Raw genomic sequence first — 20205 nt, forward strand, 5'->3', positions numbered from 1 at the left:
CAGGAGGGCAGATGTAGACAGATAAACATGCCAGAGGAGAGTGGGGATTGAAAACAGCCCACATTTGGGAGTAGAAAGAGAAGTTGAATGTTTTCAGAAAGTGTTATCTGTGATATCAAAAGGCTGCTCCGCATGACAGTGTTATCTCTCCTGATGTGGCTCCTCCTGGCATCTCCAGGTATTTGAACAGCCACCTGTTTTCTAAATGGGTGAAGGGACTACTCCACCCTCACAAAAAAAGGAAAAGAAGTCCCACTGTGCCCTTGTACCCTTTGGATAAAATCATACTTGTCCCTATCTGTGTTGCCACTTTTTGAAGATGCATGTGCACTTCATGGCATGCAGAGTGCCAAAGTACTTAAATGCCACAGTGGAGGAAATCACCAGCTCTCAGCAGCCAGGTGAGCCCAGAGGAGGATTATCCTTCTGCTCCATTCACATCCCAGCAGACAAACCTGTGGATGCAATATCTAGCTAGAACAGTGTTCCTTATCCCCCCATTCTCCTTCCTCCTCATCTTCTCACGTAATCTTGGCTAGTCTGTTCCTGTAGCCTGCCATCACAAGGATGGAGAATGAGGTACATCCCAGGTAAGACAGAGTTCAGGATTCCTTGTGAACATGCCTCCCTGCACTTCATTACACCTGTTCCCAGCCCTGTGGAGCAGCTCTTCAGGCCATGCCTGGTGGCCACATGTGCCAGAACCTGTAGGCAACTCAGCCAGGGGACTGAGTATCACTCAGAATTTCTTCCTGGCCTCCAAATCCACGTGGAGCTCTGCAAAGATCTGCAGAGGGAACACCATGGCATGGCACCACAAGAGAGATCTGGGGGTCTGCTGGCACAGGTGAGTGGTGCTCTGGCAAGGGAAACCCACAGCACATCTTCTCTCTGCCAAGGTCTGTATGGAAGGGAGCCAAAGGCAGCAGGGAGTTTGCAGTGAGTAAAGTGGCTTTAGCATGTGACTGCAATGTGTTCATGCGTCAGGGCCTGGCAAGTCTGGCCATAAAAATGAGATGAAAGCAAAGAAACACTCTACATGCTCCATAGATGCCATCTGCCAGCAGCTTTCTGTAAAAGAGATTTGATGCAGAGGAAGGACTCAGCCTTCCTTTGGTAATCCCCTGATTCCAGGAGCTGGGTCTTGAAGGAAACAGCAAGTCTTCCAAAATGAGTGCTGAGAGCTGGCCAGAGTGCAGTGTCCTTGGATGCCTGGTTTCTTCCTGCACTGCTGGGGGTTCTGGGTATGGCTGTGGCTGTTGGGTCCCCTCATCCACACAGGGTTGATGTAGGTGCTTCCTCCTGTGTGTGATCTGGTGGGAAGGTACAGGGTAGGATTTCCATGCTAGGAAATGTGTTGGGCACTGCAGGGGCTGTCTGCCAAGAGCACGCTGTGTGACGCTTGCATATGCACATGAGGATGGGATGGCTTCCACTGTGGTGGGATTTGAAGTCCTTTGCCAATGCTGGACCTCAGAAATGCCCTTCTGCCATCAGAGCCAGAGACCATCTCCAGTGGAGACCATCCCAGCAGCTGGACAGGGATGTGGGGCTGTCTCACTGTCCAACTCCATCTAGTCTCATGTGTGGGTCTCAGCATGGCCAGACCACCTCCATTCCAGCTGCTCCACAGCCTGGACACTTGGAACAGCCAGCTGGCCCTGTCCTCAGCCACAGGAACTGAAACACCAGCAGATTGCTCCCTGCTCCTCTCCTCTGTCCCGAGGCTGTCTTGCTGTGTGCTGGACAGCTTTGGAAGAGAATTTTGTAGCAGTGATCTGTTTATGAGCAAGGTAAACAGCTGATGCAGCAGGGGTATTTGCAGGGAAGGCTTTGCTTCATCATCCAGTCAGGAGAGCCAACAAAAAAAGCAAGTTGGGATTTGGCCATTTCGATGGAACAGTCCAGCTGGCAAGTTGCGTGCATTTGTCCCTTCCAGAGGTTACAGATGTGTGCTGGACACTGTGGGAATGGGATTTTATAACAGTAATTAGTTTATTCCTGAGGTAAGCAGTATAAATAGGAGAAAAATTTGTTTCCTGTTCCAATGCAAATAACCAACTGGCAGCCAGTTGGATAAGGGCCACTGAATATCAAAAGCCGAACAGGGGACTGTGTCAGCTCTATATCCCCTTCTGGCTTATTTGCATGCTGGTTGGTAGTGGAATGTTTCTCTTTAGGTTACTAAATTTACTAGCTTACTGTATTTTTTTAGCTTGGGGCTGGTTATTTGAGTGGCCACTGGCCAACTGGCTGCCTACTGTTTATTTGAATGGCCGGTAGCCAGCATTTGTCACTGGTCCTCTGAGCATCCCAAACCCAATCATGGTTATTGACCCAGGAGAGTGAGCTTCTCAGCTTGGCTGACCCTGAGACAGCAGCAGAGCTCTGTGTCATGTCCTGACAGGCTTCTCCTTATCCAGCATCAGACTCTTGCTTCTTTGGCTCTGGAGCCACTGTGTGTTTTCTTTCTACCTTTCTTGCTGGTTTTTAGTTTTCCCCACAGTGGCATAAGCCACAGCTCGAAAGAGCTCCCGCTGTTCTCTGCTGGGTGATGCTTTCTAATAACACTCTGGCCTGTGAGGTCCACCTCCTGCTCCAATAAACATTGCATTTGTGTTTTCCCCAAACTTTCTTCATGCCCCATCCCAGACCTGTACAGGATCGCCATCCTCTGCCCACTCTGCCTGTTTGGCTTTTCTTATGATGTCCAGATGGGACAAAACTTCACTCCTGGAGAGGAGGAACAGCAGTTAATTGTTTTCCCATCAACAACCAACCAGACCAGAGGTCCCTATTGGTGCTGGATTAGTAGAATGATGCTCCAGTCCCTCCTAATCAAAACCTGCAACAAGGACTTTATTTTCCTTCCTCTACTGGAACCATGTGGCCTTTTCTCTGGGACTTTCTGGACATCTTACAAGCCACTGCATTTTCTTCCTCCCAGTGGTGTTTCTATATGAGAGGATGCAGGAAATTTTGGGGAGCCTTGACAGTTCCTCAGGCCCAGAATCTTCCTTCTTGTCTGCTGACACACCTACTATCTGGACAGCTTTCTTCATCAGCTTTGCAGGGACAAGCAGCTTTCTGTAATGGGGCCAAACCAGCCTAACTTCACCTTCCTCTGTAGTCACAGTCGTGTGTGTTTGGGGTCTCAACCTTCTCCATTCCTCTCTCTCCCTCCTAAATGTGTCTAGCTGGAATCATTTAATAGTAGCAGCATTCCTGGTTTTCCATCTCATTCATGTGGGATCATCATGCAGGACAAGTCCCCTTCTTCATGCAGACCCTTGGCCTGGAGGGCAGTGCCATAGGTCATGTCCTTCCTGTAGCTTGTGACAAAGACATTTCATGGGAGCTTTCCCCTGGCCTGTGCCTGGGTCCATAAATCCCTCCTGTTTGCCTGGAGAAACTGCACCCAGCACACAAAGGTCGCTCAGTGTTTCCCACAATGAAAGACTCGCCACTGAATGCCTTGCAGCCCTGCCAGCTCTCATAGCTGAGGTTGGAATTGTCCCTAGGATGGTGTTTGGGGTTGGTTTTCCTAGAGAAAGTGGGATATTGGGTAAAAAGAATCTCACAAAATAACTCCAGGAGAAATGTACTGCGTGACCCAGGTTAGGAGCAGGCTTGGTGACTGCGACTGTGGAAGAGTAGAAAAAGGAACATTTTGGTTTTGGGAAGCTCTTCTTCACATCCTTCTCTTGAACATTTTCCATGCCTGGTATCTGTCTTGTCTTGGAGACGGATATGGTGTGTGAGACATGACCTCAGCCCCCAGTCTGGACAGGTCCCTTGGGGTTCTTCACTGCCCAGGGGCATGGAGGTTGATTAAGGACACTGCACAGACACCAACACTCCTTATTTACCAGGCTGAGCTTCCTGCAATCTCGTGAGGACTTAATACCAATCCTTTTGCACGGGGACTTTCTTAAAATGTTCTTCAAACATCTGTGGAACAGGTGTGTACTCCTAAATGTAGCCTCCCTTTTCCTTCCCTCTCATTCCCTCGAGAATGAGAGTGGCAGATGCTTCCATGAGGGCTGATGGCAGCAAAAAATTTGTGGGATGATCCCTGTGTCCCTACAGACACAGCAGGGAATTGCTGCAGTGACACCAGATGCCAAAACCCAGACTCATGAGGGTATTTGGACATGCTGTGGCATTTAAGCCCCTAATGAGGCCGAGCCCACACCTCCAGCTGCTCTGGAGTGGTGTGCTCATGCTAAAATACTTCAGGAGAGGCTGTTTCAGTCAGGCTTAGAGGAGTCTTTCTTTGAAAGAATGGTAAATCCCAGACATTTTGGGGTTGTGGTGTGAAGAGGGGGGAGCTGTGGGGTCAGACTCCATTCATGGCTCTCAGTGTGGCTGAAGATCCCTGTCAGCACAGCCCACAGCACTGCTCTTTGCTCTCTTGTTTCTAGACACACTTCTGGTGTGGCTCCACATGGATTTCATCTCCAGCATCTCCCAACACGTGCTGGTGACCTGGCAGAGCTCTGGCTGCCCAGGAGGGGATTGGGGCAGGGCCCTGCGCTCCTCCCTTCCCCACCCTCACCATACAAATCCCACAACAGATGAGTCCCCTGTTCCTGCCCTCCCAGCCCTCTCCTCAGACACAGCCTGGCATTGCTCCCTTTTTCTCAGCTCAGTCTGGCTGGCTGCTGCTGGAGAGTCCCCAAGGGACTGGTAAGAGATTTTGTACCACCCCATCTGGGGTGGGAGGTGGAAAGCCAGCCATGAGGTGTCTGCAGGGGCTGACAGCATGTCAGATGATGGAGGCACCTCTGCTGTGTCCCTGCTTGTGCTCTCAGATGTGTGAGGAGCTGCTCCTGAAGTGCCCAAGGGGGACAGGGACACCTTCAGCAGGATGCTGGGTGTGGAGCAGCCTGGGCCAGGGGAGGACACCTGGGCTGGTGCTGGACTTTGACTTCCCCTGGACACTCAGTCCATGCCAGCTCAGAACAAGGATGGCTGGGGCGTGGTTACACCTCATGGAGGACCTGCTGTGAGGAGACAAGAGATGGTCATGGTCCTTGGGCCAACACACAGCTCTCTCTGATGGGGATGGGTTTGCAGTCCCTCCTTCCCAGTGCCAGAGGTGGTCTGGGCTCAGCATGGGCTCGTGGCTCCTCTTTGTGTCTGGTCACTGCCACTAGCACGAGCTCAATGAGACAACTCCTCGCCACCCTCCCACTGAGGAGAGTCCCCACCAGGCTGTCCTCTGAATGGGGACCTGCCATAACCAGCCCAGTGGCTGCAGGACACGAGATTTCATCTCCTGGCCCTTAATTCCTCCATCTGCTCTGCCAAATCCAGCCCCCATCCCGCCTGCTGCTGGCTGGCTCTCCAGCGCATTCACAGCCTGCCACACAAACCCGCTCGGGATTATTTTGAATTTAAAATCCTATTAGTCTTAAATTAATTGCCTTTTCTTGTGGAGCAGTGGGTTGGAACTGGCGGGCCTGGCTTGTAATTATTAACTGGGGAAAGGCTTGCCTGGAGAAAAGCTGCTTCTCTCCTGCTGGGTTTTGCTCTATAGGCGCGGCCCTTCAGTCCTGCTTTTTCTTTGGCTTTTATTAACCAGCTCATCCCCTTTTGCTGATCGCCCTTTTATCTGGGAAGGGATGGAGGAGCTTTGAACCCTGGAATTAAATTCTCCTCAGAGCCATGACGAGGGGGCAAGTTTTGGTTCATTTCACTCTCGGGGAAAGTGGGAAAAGCCCTAATGGGAACTGAAATGTGTTGGCAGGAATGTCAAGGGGTTAATGCAGGGGGAACCACTGCAGCACCTGGGGAGATGATCCCACCTGTAATGCAGCCAGGGCTGGTATCCCTGGATATCCCGGGATCCCTGCTTGCATCATGGGATGAGAGCTTCCCCAGGAGCAGGATCCTCTGCCTTTTTCTGGCATAAGGACCCTTGGATCAGGCACAAGCCAGGGGGAGCCTCAAGCTGTTCCTGCAAACAGCTCAGGCACAAATGGCAAGCAAAAAATTATGGTTCTTTTTTTAAGATGAAATTAGATTCAGGGAATTTCTGACACTAAGGCCTGGCATCCCATTGAATGCAGATAAAGAGGGTTTGCAGATCTGGGCTGTGTGAAGGCGTGGGTCTCCAGATTTCCTGTGCTATGCTGCTGGGGTGGTGGCCAGCCCCAGGACACAGGTCAGGATGATGGAGGCACCTCTGCTGTGTCCCTGCTTGTGCTCTCAGATGTGTGAGGAGCTGCTCCTGAAGTGCCCAAGGGGGATAGGGACACCTTCAGCAGGATGCTGGGTGTGGAGCAGCCTGGGCCAGGGGAGGACATCTGGGCTGGTGCTGGTCACATTAGCCAGCTGCTCTGGCTTTTTTCCCACTTGGGTGGAGCTGAGCTCTGGCTGCTTCAGATCCTGGTACTGCCCACATGGAACTGGCTCCTGCCAGTCCCTCTCTGCCCAGAAATGCTGCTGATGGCCGGTGCTGCTCTGCTGCTAACGGGGCTCCGTGCTGGAGCCATCCCAGGTCATTCCCACCTCTGGTCCAGGGACTCCGGAGGGATTTTGCCATTTCTCCAAGGATGCCGGGGATATCTCAGGAAACTTCCTCAAACTTTAAGCCTCAGTGACCAGCTGGATCAGTCAGCAGGGACCACAGGAACCCCAGCTGCCCTCAGCTCCATCCCCAGGCAGACAGCATGGTCCAGTGTCCAGCAGTCCAGTGAACATGGCAGTAGCTGTCCAGGCTTTTCCATGATTTTTTGATTCCCAATGAGAAATCTCTCTTCAAGCCTGTGCATGACTGAAATTCATCTTGGCTCGTGGGAGCTCAGTGAGCCCAGCCAGGGAGGAGGGGTGGGGAGGCTGGGCAGTGAGCAGCCCAGCCTGCTTGCCAGATTAGGCAGCAACAGCTCTCGCGACGACAGCTCATGGGCAGGGTGAAACAGGAACTCCAGCTTCACAGACAAAGTTATTTTGGTAGCTGTGTGCAAAGCCCCCACTGGAAAATGTGACATGCTTCTTATCCCCTTGAATTTGCTCACAAAACACTAATTAAGGCATGTAATGAAGACAGCAGCATCCATTAATAAAGAATCATTATGGGGACGGATTAGTGAGCTTATCAGAAACAGGTGAAAGTGAGCTGGGAGTCTACTCTGGGCAGCATGTGTGAGTCAAGGCTTTCCCAGCCCTGCACAGCAGCGTGCCAGGAGCCTCTGTGGGATGCACTAGATGGATGGGGCAGACTGGGGGGGGTGTGCATTTAGGAAGCTCCCCTGCCTCACAGTTTGTTTTAGGAGCTAGCTCTTCAACTTTCCTCAAACCGTTCCACTTCCTGGGATGCTGCCAGTGCATCCCAGTGAGTCCCTTCCTTTTGTCCCTTCCTTTGGGAAGTCACATCCACCTGGTGCAGCAGATTGGAGTTGCTGGGGAGAGCAAGATTCCCCCAGGAAGGCAGGGAATGCTGGAGCATGGGGAATATTAACTCCTTGGAGCACTAACAGCCTCTCAGGCCAGGGGAGCATGGTGTCTGTTGTGCCCTGGTTAGCCCCTGACACCTGCCTGATTTCTGTCTTGCTATTAATACAGAGCTGACTCATGGTCTCTACAGCCCCTCTGCTCAGGGTTTAGGCTGTGAAGACACTCAGCCTGGTTATTTGAAGGTGTGTTTCGTCTATTTCTGGTCAGCTTGGCTAAGGCAGGTGACAAATACAGGAAGCTGGGCTGTCCCTGGCCTCACGAGGAGAGATTCAGGAGAGATTCCCATGCCATCCTGTCCTGCTGTCTGTGTAGGGAGAGCTGCCTGCCCTCCTGTGACCTGGGGACGTGGCAGCCCTTTCTCCAGCCACAGATCCTGGCAGGACCCCCCTCCCACCTCTCTCTGCCAAAAACTCCCGTTGTGTTTGCACAGGCCACCAGCAACCTCCGTCCCTTTGCCAGCCAGGGCCTCCCATGCTCCCTCTGACTGTCCCCTCCTTCCAGCTCTCAGGTCCCAGCCCACCCACACAACTCTCCCTGCATTCCCAGTTTGCTGATCAGGTGCATCCCCCCACCCCAGTATCTGACACCCTTCCACACCCTCTTTCCTTACAAACTGCCCCATTTCCCACAGGGTTCAGACCCACCTGGGGCGATTCTGGCTGCACTCTCTGATCTTCTGTGCCATGGATGGTTACACACGGGCTGGAAGGAAGCCTTCAGCGAAAGGACAAGAAGCCTGCACTTATGAACATGCTGGGGAAAGCTTTCCCAAAGCCCTGTCTTTCCAGAGACAGGCAAAAAGGAACCGCTTCTGCTTTCAGCAGTATCCATCCTCCCCATCCTGCTGCTCACAGAATCCTTCAGTGTGGATGCTGGAGCTTCCTCAGCACTGCCCAGGCTGCAGGGGCACACGAGGGGGCTGAGGCTGTGGTCCCTGGGAGGAAAACAGAGCAGCAGGTGGTTTTTTTTTGCTCAGGGCACGATGCCCTGTGAGGAGCAGGGGAAGGTGTGAGCCAGCAGTTTGGCCTCATGGAAATGGAAACCGGAGAGGGGAGATTTATCCACGGGCATTATGTGTGGTCTCTACAGAAAGCTGGTAATGCAGAGAGGTCATGTGTTTAACAGGAGGGATGTTTGGCTGGTGGCTCAGGAATATTTTGTATATTCTGGTGGTGTTTTTGTATACCTGTACACAGCACAGGAACTGGGTCTGAGCAGCCTTGCTGCAGACCTGGAGCTGGCTCCCAGAGGATCATGACTTAACTCCCATCAGGTCACCCATTTTCCTGAGATGGAGAATGTTCTGGCTCCCTCTGGAGCACCTGGGACAGAGCATTTGGATGGAAGGGCAGTCCAGAGTCCAGCCTGCCAGAGCTCAGGGAGAATTTGGACATTGCTGTCAAGCACAGGGTGGGATTCTTGGGGCTGTCCTATGCAGGGCCAGGAGTTGGACTCAATGATTTTTATGTGTCCCTTCCAAGACAGGACAGTCTATCATTCTGTGATTCAAGGATCCCATAGTGACAGGTAGAGGACTGTGCACCAGTGGTAGGACCAGAGCTGGCTTTCCAGGGTGAGAGGATGCTTTATTGTGAGTTTTGAGCCCCCTGCTCTGGTGTCTGGGCAGCAGCTGAATGGGTCACACCTGGACAGACACTTGGCCCTCAAGTGCCTAAAGAGTCAGCAACTTCACATTACTGTTTTTACTTATCACCTTTTTGTCTCAGGTGGGTCCCTGAAAAGCCAAGGCTGACTCTCCAGTGTGTCTGTGTTTTGGTAACATTGCCAGTATTGGAAAAGGCAGAACTGTGACAGCTCTCACTGAGGTGTTTCATTGATAAAGCAATGAGCTGGCAGCCTGAAGATTTCTGCACCATGGAAAGAGCCAAGGGAACCCCAAGAGAATTGGGGTGTTTAGTGCCAGAGGCTCCTTTCTTTTGGGAAGGACTTCTCCAGGAAGAAACCCCCAACATCCACCCTACAAGGACCTGCTGAAGCTCAGCCAGGACATGGAGGGTTGGGACAGAAGCACAATGTGTGAAGATTTTACTTGCATTGCATTTACTTCCACATCTCTGAAAGAAAAGCAAAACCTTCTTTTGTTTTGGTGGATGTTTACCCCTGCCGGGAAAGCCGTGAATGGTTGGCAGAACGTTCCCAGGAACTGATTTCATGGCAGATCTCATAGCAGTGGCTATCTCCCAGCTCAGCCTCTCCAGCTATGCATTCCCACTGGCCATGCCGTGGCTGGAATCTTCAAAGAAGTCTCTACTCCCACTGCATTCCTGTGCCTGCACTCATCTGTGAATCGGCTCCTGCAGACCAGCGCAGGGCTGGGCAGGAGGTGCTGGCAGGAAAGGAGGAAATGCCTGCAGTTTTTTTACCCCAGACCATCTGCACATCTTCAGTCCAACTGAAAGGTTTTCCCTGGATGAGAGTGGTGGTCTCCACTCAGTCAGGCTCATGGCATCCTTTTGGCTCCTTGCTGTGCAAACTGTGATTTGCAGGGGGGACTGATCCTCTCCACCAGGATGTTTCCACAGTATTTCCAAGACCCTTGTTTTTTAAGAGCTGGAGTGAGCTGCAGAGCCTGTTGCTGGAGTGCAGAGCTTGGCCAGCATTGCCCTGGGTGCCCAGCAGTAAATCTCCATGCACTTCTCCATCCACCTCAGTCTGTCAGATTCTTGCTGGAGTTCCTGCCTGAGCTTTGTACAACCAGTTTATGAGCTCCTCCTTGCAAAATTTGCAAGGATGATGTTTCCCAGGCAGGGAAGCCAAGGAGAAGGTCAGGGGAAGAGCAGCAGCCCTCGTGTTTTACTGACTTGCTTTCGTCTCTGCTGGTGGATTTTCCTTTCTCCCTTTTGCTTGTTGTTCCTCTTTTCTCCTGTCTGCTTGTGGTTTGTGGTTTCCCCCCAGTGTAACCTGAGTAGATTATGTGTTTATCTGTGATTACACTACACGTTTTGGCTGCCTCTTTGGTTTCTGAGGTTATTTGTGGAGCCTTTGCCCTGGCCAGCCCCAGGCTCTTTGGGGTTACCCCACCCTGCACAACAAGAGCCTGGTATGGCTCGAAAAAGTTTCAGTGCCTCATGTTGTCCTGTCCTGAACATGTGTGGGAAGTGTCCTGTGGTTAGCAGACTGGTGGGGAAGAGCCTAGATTCCCCCCACATTGTAATGCATCCTCTGCTGCATGACGCAGGTTCTCCCTCCTTGCAAACCTCCCTCCTCCTCCAGCAGGCTCTGTCCTTCTCTGCTCAGCCACTCTCCTCCGAAAGATCCTTCCTGCTCAGTCCAAAAAAGACTATTGTCCTCCTCCCACCCTCCACCCTTGATGTCCCTGCCAGAGGGGCTGGCCAGCCCACCCCGGCAGGCAGCTGCCTGACAGCTCTCAGCTGTGGGCAGCCCAGCTGTGGGCCCCTGTCACTGCCTTGCTGCTGCCTGCATCCTGCTCACCCCACTGCCTGCATCCTGTGCACCCCACTGCCTGCATCCTGCTCACCCCACTGCCTGCACCCTGCTCACCCCACTGCCTGCACCCAGCTCACCCTACTGCCTGCACCCCACTGCCTGCACCCAGCTCACCCCACTGCCTGCACCCTGCTCACCCCACTGCCTGCAACCTGTGCACCCCACTGTCTGTACCCCACTGCCTGCACCCTGCTCACCCCACTGCCTGCACCCTGCTCACCCCACTGCCTGCACCCCACTGCCTGCATCCTGCTCACCCCACTGCCTGCACCCTGCTCACCCCACTGCCTGCACCCCACTGCCTGCACCCAGCTCACCCCACTGTCTGTACCCCACTGCCTGAACCCCACTGCCTGCATCCTGCTCACCCCACTGCCTGCATCCTGTGCACCCCACTGCCTGCACCCCACTGCCTGCATCCTGCTCACCCCACTGCCTGCATCCTGTGCACCCCACTGTCTGCACCCCACTGCCTGCATCCTGCTCACCCCATTGCCTGCATCCTGCTCACCCCACTGCCTGCATCCTGTGCACCCCACTGTCTGTACCCCACTGCCTGCACCCAGCTCACCCCACTGCCTGCACCCCACTGCCTGCATCCTGCTCACCCCACTGCCTGCATCCTGCTCACCCCACTGCCTGCATCCTGTGCACCCCACTGCCTGCACCCCACTGCCTGCATCCTGCTCACCCCACTGCCTGCACCCAGCTCACCCCACTGCCTGCACCCCACTGTCTGCACCCAGCTCACCCCACTGCCTGCACCCCACTGTCTGCACCCAGCTCACCCCATTGCCTGCACCCCACTGTCTGCACCCAGCTCACCCCACTGCCTGCACCCAGCTCACCCCACTGCCTGCACCCTGCCCACCCCACTGCCTGCATCCTGCTCACCCCACTGCCTGCACCCTGCTCACCCCACTGCCTGCATCCTGTGCACCCCACTGCCTGCATCCTGCTCACCCCACTGCCTGCACCCCACTGCCTGCACCCTGCTCACCCCATTGCCTGCACCCCACTGCCTGCACCCTGCTCCCCCCTCCCCTGCACCCCCCTGTCTGTGCACACATGCTGGGGCTGGGGGCTGCTGCTGCTGCTGCCCCAGGGGTGCTGTGAGTGGGCAGGGGGTGGTGGCAGCATTCAGAAGGCAATGACACATGTTTTGGTAACATTGCCAGTATTGGAAAAGGCAGAACTGGGACAGGTCTCACTGAGGTGTTGCTGTTGGGGTAATGAATGTGTTGGCAGCCTGAAGATTTCTGCACCATGGAGAGAGCTAAGGGAACCCAAAGAGAAGTGAGGTCTTTAGTCTTTGCACCTTTGCACCTTTAGGTGTTCTCCTGGCTGTGACTGTCTCTGGTTCCCAGATCCTGTTGCTTTGAAAACCCTCTTTATTTCTCCTCCATGAGGAAGGGATAGAAAAGGCTGTTCTGTTCATCCTGAGCTGTTTTTTCCCTAGAGACACCTAAAGGAGCTGCAGTCCAGCAGTTTCTCAGACTCTGTACAACCTCAGCTCCTCAGGGGTGAAGCCAAGCTGTAACCTGTCAAGAATAAAAATCATGGAATATGCTGGAAGGTACCCAGAAGGATCAATCAGGCCAAGTCCTGGCCCTGCACAGGACAATCCACCACCACCACCTGAGAGCATCCTGAAATGCTCCTGGAGCTCTGGCAGCCTTGGGCTGTGACCATTCCCTGGGGAGCCTGGCCAGTGACCCACTGCTCTTTGGGGGAAGAAATGCATGAACCAGGTCTCTTGCTGAGGTCACCATGGTCTGAAAGATCAGCCAGCAAGATCTTCTGCTCTCCTGATTAATGCTTCCCCACAGCATCCCACCCTCCAAGCCGTGCTCCATGCTGTACCCCTGGTGGGTATTTAGTTCCTGTGCAACCTTTTAAGGACTTGTTTCAAGTTGGTGAGAAGTTTCATCCTTTTATTTGTGTTTGTGGAAGGCAGGCTGGTCCCACTGCCACCATCCCATCCCTGTTCCCAAGGGCATGTCTGGGCAAGGCACTGATAAAAACCACAGGCCTTTTTCCATTTGGAAAAGTCTGTTTTTCCTTTTTAGGAGGATAAAATGAAGATACCCTGTGCTGCTGTGATCTGAATGAGAGGAGGGAACGCAACAATTGAAAGTTTGAGGGTGACACCAAATTGGGGGAAGTGGTAAATACACTGGAGGCCAGAGCTGCTGCTTAGAGGAACACTGGCATGCTCAGGAGGCTGGCAGAAAATTAATGAGTTTTGAGGCAAATGCAGATCCTGGGATGGAGTATCCTCATGCAACAGGAAGCTGGGAAGAACAAATAGGATCCTGTCCCCCATTTTGGCTCTTCTACAGAAGAAAGGGGTCTGCAGACTGAGGTGGGTCTAGCTGGGGTCCAGAGGTGGTTGGAGGATGTGATGTCTGAGCAGGAGGATGCAGGTTTGCTGCATGTGGAGGAGCTCAGCAGGGATTTAATTGTGCCACTACTGAAGACACCAATGCAGAAGATAAAAAAGCCAGCTCAGGTGCACAGAGAAACACTGGAAGATGTTGCACTGAGAAAAACTCTGATGGGATGTAAGGGAAAATTTCTTCATCTTGGAAGTGTCAAGCACTGGAAAGAGACCCTGAGAGGTTGTGACCAAAAACCCTCTCCATCCATGGAGAATTTCAGCACTCTAAACAAAGCCTAGTTCTGAGCAATCTGATTTAAATACAAGTTTAGCCATTTGTTGAGAGTGGTCTTGGATGAGAGACCTCCAGAGGGCCAGTCTAACCTACATTTTTATATTCATTTCTATAATTAACCACATAAAATAATTTGCAAATTGCTTCTTCCTGCACATCTTTACTTGCACACATGCTGCCTTGCAAATCACAAACTGCAGCAAGAGGCGTAACCTGCAGTTTGCCCAGAGCATCTGTAGCTACTCAGGTGTGCATTAACTGAGAGACAGCAGAAAAGAGGGCTGGAGCAAAGGTATTAAATAGGGGTGTGTCCCATAACTTAATTCAGCTCCTGAGTTTGTGTCCTCGGGGGCTCTGGAGAAGTTTCTAGGTAATAATAGCTTTTACTTTACACTTTTTTTTTTTTTTTTTTTTCCCCCCCACAATGTAACAAAAAGAGATCCGGAGAATGAAAGAAAGCTGAGAAACAGAGAGAGATGCCTGTGGAGGCAGGGAGTGTCTATCACCTAATTGCTCTCTGCTTTGAATCAAAGGGACAAAGGCTGCCCCTTCTTCTCCCAGCACGGCCTTTTCCAGGGTGGAGGTTTGGGGGTACCCTCTGTGTGTGTGTGCAAGGAGAGATCTGCTTAAATCCCCTTTGGTCTCAAAGGATTTCCCCTAATCCTGACCTCTCCCTGTGCTGCTCAGATGCTGCTGGGAAGAGCAGGGCGTTGGTGCCAGCTCTAATCCCACCCCACTGCTCTCCCCTCCTCAGGGGGCACTCGCCCCCTTCTCAGCCCCTGTGTTTGGGATTGAAAAGCTTGCAAAAGCCTTTGGAGTTCAGTTCAAGAGCCACATTCCTCAGGACACAGAGCACTCCCTGGGAGCCAGATTGCAGTGGCGAGGATGATGCTCTCCTGGAAACCCTGCTCAGACGCTGAGGTGGCCAGGGTCTACAGCAAGCACCAGGGCTTGGGGAGCTGAACCCTCTGATTTCTTCTTGGAAAGCTCTGATGAAGCGTTTCCAGCTCCTTCTGTGGGATTTTGCCCCAGGAGCAGCAGACAGAACCCTTGCAGGATGGTTTCATCTGGCTAAGGATGCTCTGCCGTCAGATTTATGTCTCATGCTGCTGAGGCTGCTATTGCCAGACACAGCTTCTCTCACACAGAAGTGTTTTCTCCCCTGCAAAGCCTGGCAGAGAACGTGCTTTGCTGAGGAGCAGGAAGCACAGATCAAAGTGACTGTCTGTCCACGGATTTTTCTCTCATTTTTCATGTGGTTAATTGCTGTCTATTGATGTGTGAAACCCTGAGCAGCATTTTCCATGAGAGGACAGGCTGGCTGTGCTGTCAGGCAACTTTAGCTGATCCAAGGATACCCAGAGGAAAAACTAAGGATGAGGGCTGGAAAGGCTGGGGAAATGTAGTGTCAGGGCTGCAGGATGGTTAAAATTGGATAAAGAGGATGTTTTCTCCATGGTTCTGTGGCAGTTCTGCCCACAGGATCTCAGGCTGAGAGATAAATTCATGGGCAAGCAGAGTCTTTTGCAGGGAAGCAACTACAGTGAATGGCCAGGTGTGAGCTGGGCAAGGAATGGAGCTGCACTGTGGCCTTGATGGAGGTGACTGAGGGCAGAAGGGACACACAGCATGTCCCCAGGGATCAGAAATGCAGCACTGCTGGTGTTAGAGGCTGCAGTGGGCAGCAGGGATGAGGTCACCCTGTGAACCACAACAACTCAGCTCCATCCTCCTGCTACTCTGGTCAGGCCCAGGGCTGGACACAGGTGCTGCATGAAGCAGTGGTGTCCTTCAGGCAGCAGAAGTGCATCTGCTGGTCCCTGACAGGCACAGCTGGGTGACACACAGCACCTCTGCTCATCCCTGCTGCCATAACCTGGGTGGCTGTGAAACAGGGAGGTACTCAGAGACTGGAAAGTTGCCTTTTTGGCAGCTGGGGAGGCTGTGGACAGTGTATATGTGCCAGTCTGAGTGCTCCCCAAGTCCTGCAGTGATACCTACAAGCCCTAAGACTTTTTTCAAGAATTCAGAATTACTAGTGATGGAGGGGAGAAAACACAGTAGTCTGCACTGCAGTGGAGAGTGCAGTATCTTCTGCAAGGGAGAGATATTAATTGTCTGGATTCACATGGCTTGAGCTGTTTGCTCACTGCAGATCCCTTTACCTTCATCAGAGGACCAAGCTTCCACTGTCAGCCCAGCCTGGAGCTCCTTGTGAAATCCCAAAGCATCATCAGACCTGCTAGGAGAGAACAGGCTGCAACGTGAGGATTCCTCCTGATGGAAGACACTCCTCCAGGGACAGGACAGCCCAGGGACATTTCAGGAGTGCTGCAAGCTCTCAGTGATGCTGCAGAGCTGAGTCACCCCTAAATGAATCCTCGTGGTCAGTGTCAGGTTGTGGCTGGATATAAATCAGGGACTCGCACTCGGCACGTCCGGTGGCCGAGAGCTCTTTGTCTCTTCTCCTCTGGGCCAGGGAAGGCTGAGGAGATCAGGTTTCTGAGGTGCTCTGGGCTGTTCATTTGGGAGACCCAAGCTGCAGGGAAGTTTTTCTGCTTTCCTCAAAGACCTCAGATCGGGTGCTGAGGAGGAGATGGGGGCATTTTGGACTTGGGCCATAGCAGCACATTCAGCTGCAGATGGTTACAGGAACAGATAACGGGTCCTGCAGAAATTCCAGGAAGTCTGATCACCCTGGAACATAGATCCTATTCACATCGTCTGTAACCTGAGAGCAGCTCTTCGGAGCTGGGATTAGTAAAAGTATTTGGCTTCACCTGCCCTACTCCTAGGGAGCTGGTGGGGCAGAGCTAAACCCCTGTCCATGGGGAAGGAGAGGAAGGGTTTTCTGCAGGCTAATGCTGGTCCTGGCATGGGAAAAAACTACTTTGCTTTGGTAGCAGCCAAGGAGAGGTGTGAGCAGGGGCTGCACCTGGATAATTCCCTGCCTGCATCACCGAGGGCTGTGAAATCCATAGGTGATGGGTCACATACACACCTTGCACACCCAGGCTTGTCTGCAGGGTCAGCCACGTGCATAGGTGTGCTCTTGCCTTCCCACCCTAAAGTATCACAGGCTGTGTGGTGGGATGGGATAAACAGGGTGTTTTGGACCTCTGGAGGAGGGGAAATGCTGAAATCTGCATCTGGATATTGTCCTTTTCTTTGCTGAGGTGCAACCTGCTCCCCCAGACTGGGTAGAGACCCATTCTTGCCCTGTGGGATGGCAGCTGGTCCCACAGCCAGTCCAAGGAGATGATGTGGCTCTGGGGAAAGGTTTTAGGCATCCCAGCAGTGATGCTGCCTGTGCCCACCACTGGAAGAGCTGTGAGGTGTGTGGGAAACCCCTGCCTGTCTCTGGAGTGTGCAGCACTGCCTCCCAGGAAAACAGAGACAAGAAACTGCCTGCTGCCAAGGGGTCGAATGGGAAAGCTTCAAAACAAGCTGATAAACTGTCCAGAAAATCACCAGGCCATGTGGAACTCACAGTGGGCCCTGCTGTCTGAATTTCTGTCCCAGAATGTAAATATGATAGCAGCTTTTTGAAATAAAGACCTATGAAACTAAAGGTCACAGAGCAAATTATCAATAAAATAATAGAAACTTATATTAATAACCACGTGCATATTCACCTGGAAAAGGTTGTGATGACTACTTGCTGCAGAGGTGGTGGATCTCCAGGGCAGAAACACTTAGACTTAGAAAAGTGTCCTTGGTTTTCTAAAAACTCCATCACTGAAAGGTCTTCTTTTGTCAGAGCCTGAGCAAGAATTAAATTTTGTAAGTTAGAGCAGGTGAAGAAGCTGATCTGCCAGGGGGAGATGTCAGCAGGTGTAAATCCAGCTAAAGGAAGGGTCTTTCTACGGTGTGTAACTAAACAGTAGCACTCACTGCCATGCAGGGCTGGTGAAAGCCAGGTGCATTAAAGGCTCTGAAAAGCAAGCAGATAAAACCATGGGGGACAAATGAATCCAATATCCCCAGTCTGTCAGCTGGGAGGCATCCAAAGCACAGCTGGGACACACATTTCAGTTTCTGTGATTTGTGCTGACCCACGTCATGTCCCACCAGTTGTGAGGAGGACGTGGGATGAATGACCTCAATTTTATTTTGTGCCCCATAACTCCACCATCTTGTGATGTTACTTGGGATTTTCTTGACATGTGTTTCTCAAAGACCCTTTTGGGTGATCTCAAGGCTGGATGCAGAAGCATCCCTGTGCTGCTGGAGTGCTCCTGAGCGCTGCTGGGGCTGGGGCAGACTGTGGGGCAGGGCATGCACATGAGGAAGTGAAGGGAGCTGCCTCGTGTGGGTGCCTCTGGAAGAGCTCAGGAATGACAATCCAGTGGCTCAGGGAATCCCATGGGGGTGAGGGAGGATTCCCAGGAAGAGAGATGCCCCTTGAGCCTCGCCCCAGCAGTTTCTTCCCTGGCAAACCCTGATGGACAGCACCGTCCTCAGCAAAACCTGAGGCCACACCAGGTTGAGAACACTATTGGGGAGAGGGCTGTAGGGTCACAATACCAGCCCCAGACCCTGCCATGCCAGGAGGGCTTCCAGACCCCCAAAACCAGCAGTCAGAGACATGCTCAGATGAATGGCAGGCACTGGAGAAGACACACATCCAGGCCAGGCCAGGGGGCCACGTATCTGGGGAGGGATAAGCCTTTAGATCAGTTGCCAGACAAAGGTGGGCAGGCTTGAATGCTTTGCTCCAGCAGACAAGCCCGTGGTGCAGTTGGCCTGGGGGCAGCAGCTGCATTAATCCTGACCCTGTTCTTTATCTAAGGCTCTGTCTGAAAAAAGCCCCAGTGTGTGCCTTGCACACCCTCCTGAGCTATTTGTTCCTTGCTCTGTGCAAGGTAGGGACTGTGGCACAGAGGGACAGCTCTGATGCACTGCTCTGTCCTTCTGCCAGGAACCTGCTGTAGGATGGTGCTAATTCATCCCCTGCTCCAAGCTCAGATCAGTGGCCAGACCCAGGACAGGGCTTTGAAAGTGGGATCCTCAGCCTTGAGCCCAGAGAAGCAGTGTTCCACCAGGTCCCCAAGTCATTTGTTCCTATATTTTATTGCTTTTCCCTGCTGCAAAGTATGTGTGTCTGCTGCAGAATTCTCTGCAGAACCAAAACCCACTCACTCTCAAACACCTCCTGCATGTGAGCAGCTGGGCCACACCTTGAGCAACTCTGGCAACCCAAAGCTGCTGCTGCCTCTTGCTTGGGGGCAGCTTTTCTAGACCTCAACTTGTCCTTGTGCCCTCTCCTTCGTTTCCTCTGTGTTGCCAACAAATTCACTGAAGTGCCAACAGTGGAGCTGTGTCCATGTGGTGATGATGGATTGCTCCTGCCACACTCAGGGACAGGCTGCTTCCTTCTGCTCAAGCCCCTAAGAGTGTTTGCCACCTAAGCTCTCCTTTGTCCTGGAATCTTATGCTCAGCTCAAGTTGTTTCCACAATTGCCTAAGGTAGTGCTGCTGCTTTCCAAGAGAAAAGACCCAGCTTTGTAACCCAGTCATCCGTCCTTGAGTTATTTGGCCATGTTCAATGCACAACCCTTGTAAACCCAGTTTTTTACACCCAGTCATCCTTCCTTGAGTAATTTGGCCATGTTCAACACACAGCCCTTGTAAGCCCAGCTTTCCATGGAGCCCAGAGCAGTGGGGAACACACCTGCTGGTGACCCACTTTGTAACTCCCTCACCTTTCCATACTACACTTCATATAACAGACCTTCACCATCTGGCCAGGCAAGCTCAGGAGGGATGAATTTGGCTTTAAATCACCAGCTTGATAACAATATGCAACAAACAGAGCAATAAAAGGGGTGTATTCCAGCCCTGAAGAAAATCCACTGCTGCTGCGTGGGGTGTGGATTGTTCAGTGTCAGAAGGGATGGAGATCTAGGCTGGATAAAGGTACTGAGTATGATCAGAGATGTGGATTAGCAGCAGGTGGCTGTGCTGGTCCCAGAGCTGGCCAGCAGCTTGGTACCTTGGAGAACTGAGTATTTTGTTACTTCAGACCTCTATGTTTCTCCATCACCCCAAAGCAGACACTAGGATGGAGCTACAAGCACTCTGTCCATTGCACATGAGCAATTTGCACCAACGATTAATTATGTTATCTGGTCACAGACATGGAGAGCACCATGTGCATGTGCTGATACTGAGCCAAGGACTCAGTGAGCTTGTGGCAGGTTAGGAGCTGCTGCTTCTCCATCCACATTTGGGGAAGCCTCTGCCTCCAGGCAGGCTGTTCCCATGAGAGCTGCCCATGCCAAGGAGAAGGCAAAGGTTTTTTTATACCACACACTTCACCTGTGTGTGGGGAACTCCTGTTTGGTGGCCTCAGTGCTCTCAGTTTGGACACCACATCAGCCACACTACAGGAAAGACAAATCTCTGTGAGCTCTGGAAAGCAGCATCTTTGGCATTTGGCAGGATCTTTGGTTTTAAGAGGACAGATTGCATCAAAGCAGGCAGAGTCAGCTAGGGGGAAGCTGATCTGTCTCTGTCCCCCCAGGATCTCAGTCTGGGTGGACTCTACAGACAGTGGCAGTCTGCACCAAGCCCTGGATAACTTTCCCAGTCCCACTAT

General features: G+C 52.4%; 1 long non-coding RNA gene across 1 annotated transcript; it reads right to left on the reverse strand.

Moving 5' to 3' along the window:
• Positions 1–1305: 1305 nt before the first annotated feature.
• Positions 1306–8366, reverse strand: LOC131587503 (uncharacterized). Its single transcript, XR_009279369.1, has 2 exons — positions 8106–8366; positions 1306–1962 (listed from the first exon to the last, which is right to left on the reverse strand). It is a non-coding gene; the product is annotated as an uncharacterized LOC131587503 (long non-coding RNA).
• Between the last annotated feature and the right edge of the window lie 11839 nt (positions 8367–20205).

Source organism: Poecile atricapillus, chromosome 22, assembly GCF_030490865.1.
Source record: "Poecile atricapillus isolate bPoeAtr1 chromosome 22, bPoeAtr1.hap1, whole genome shotgun sequence".
NCBI classification, from domain to species: Eukaryota; Metazoa; Chordata; class Aves; order Passeriformes; family Paridae; genus Poecile; species Poecile atricapillus.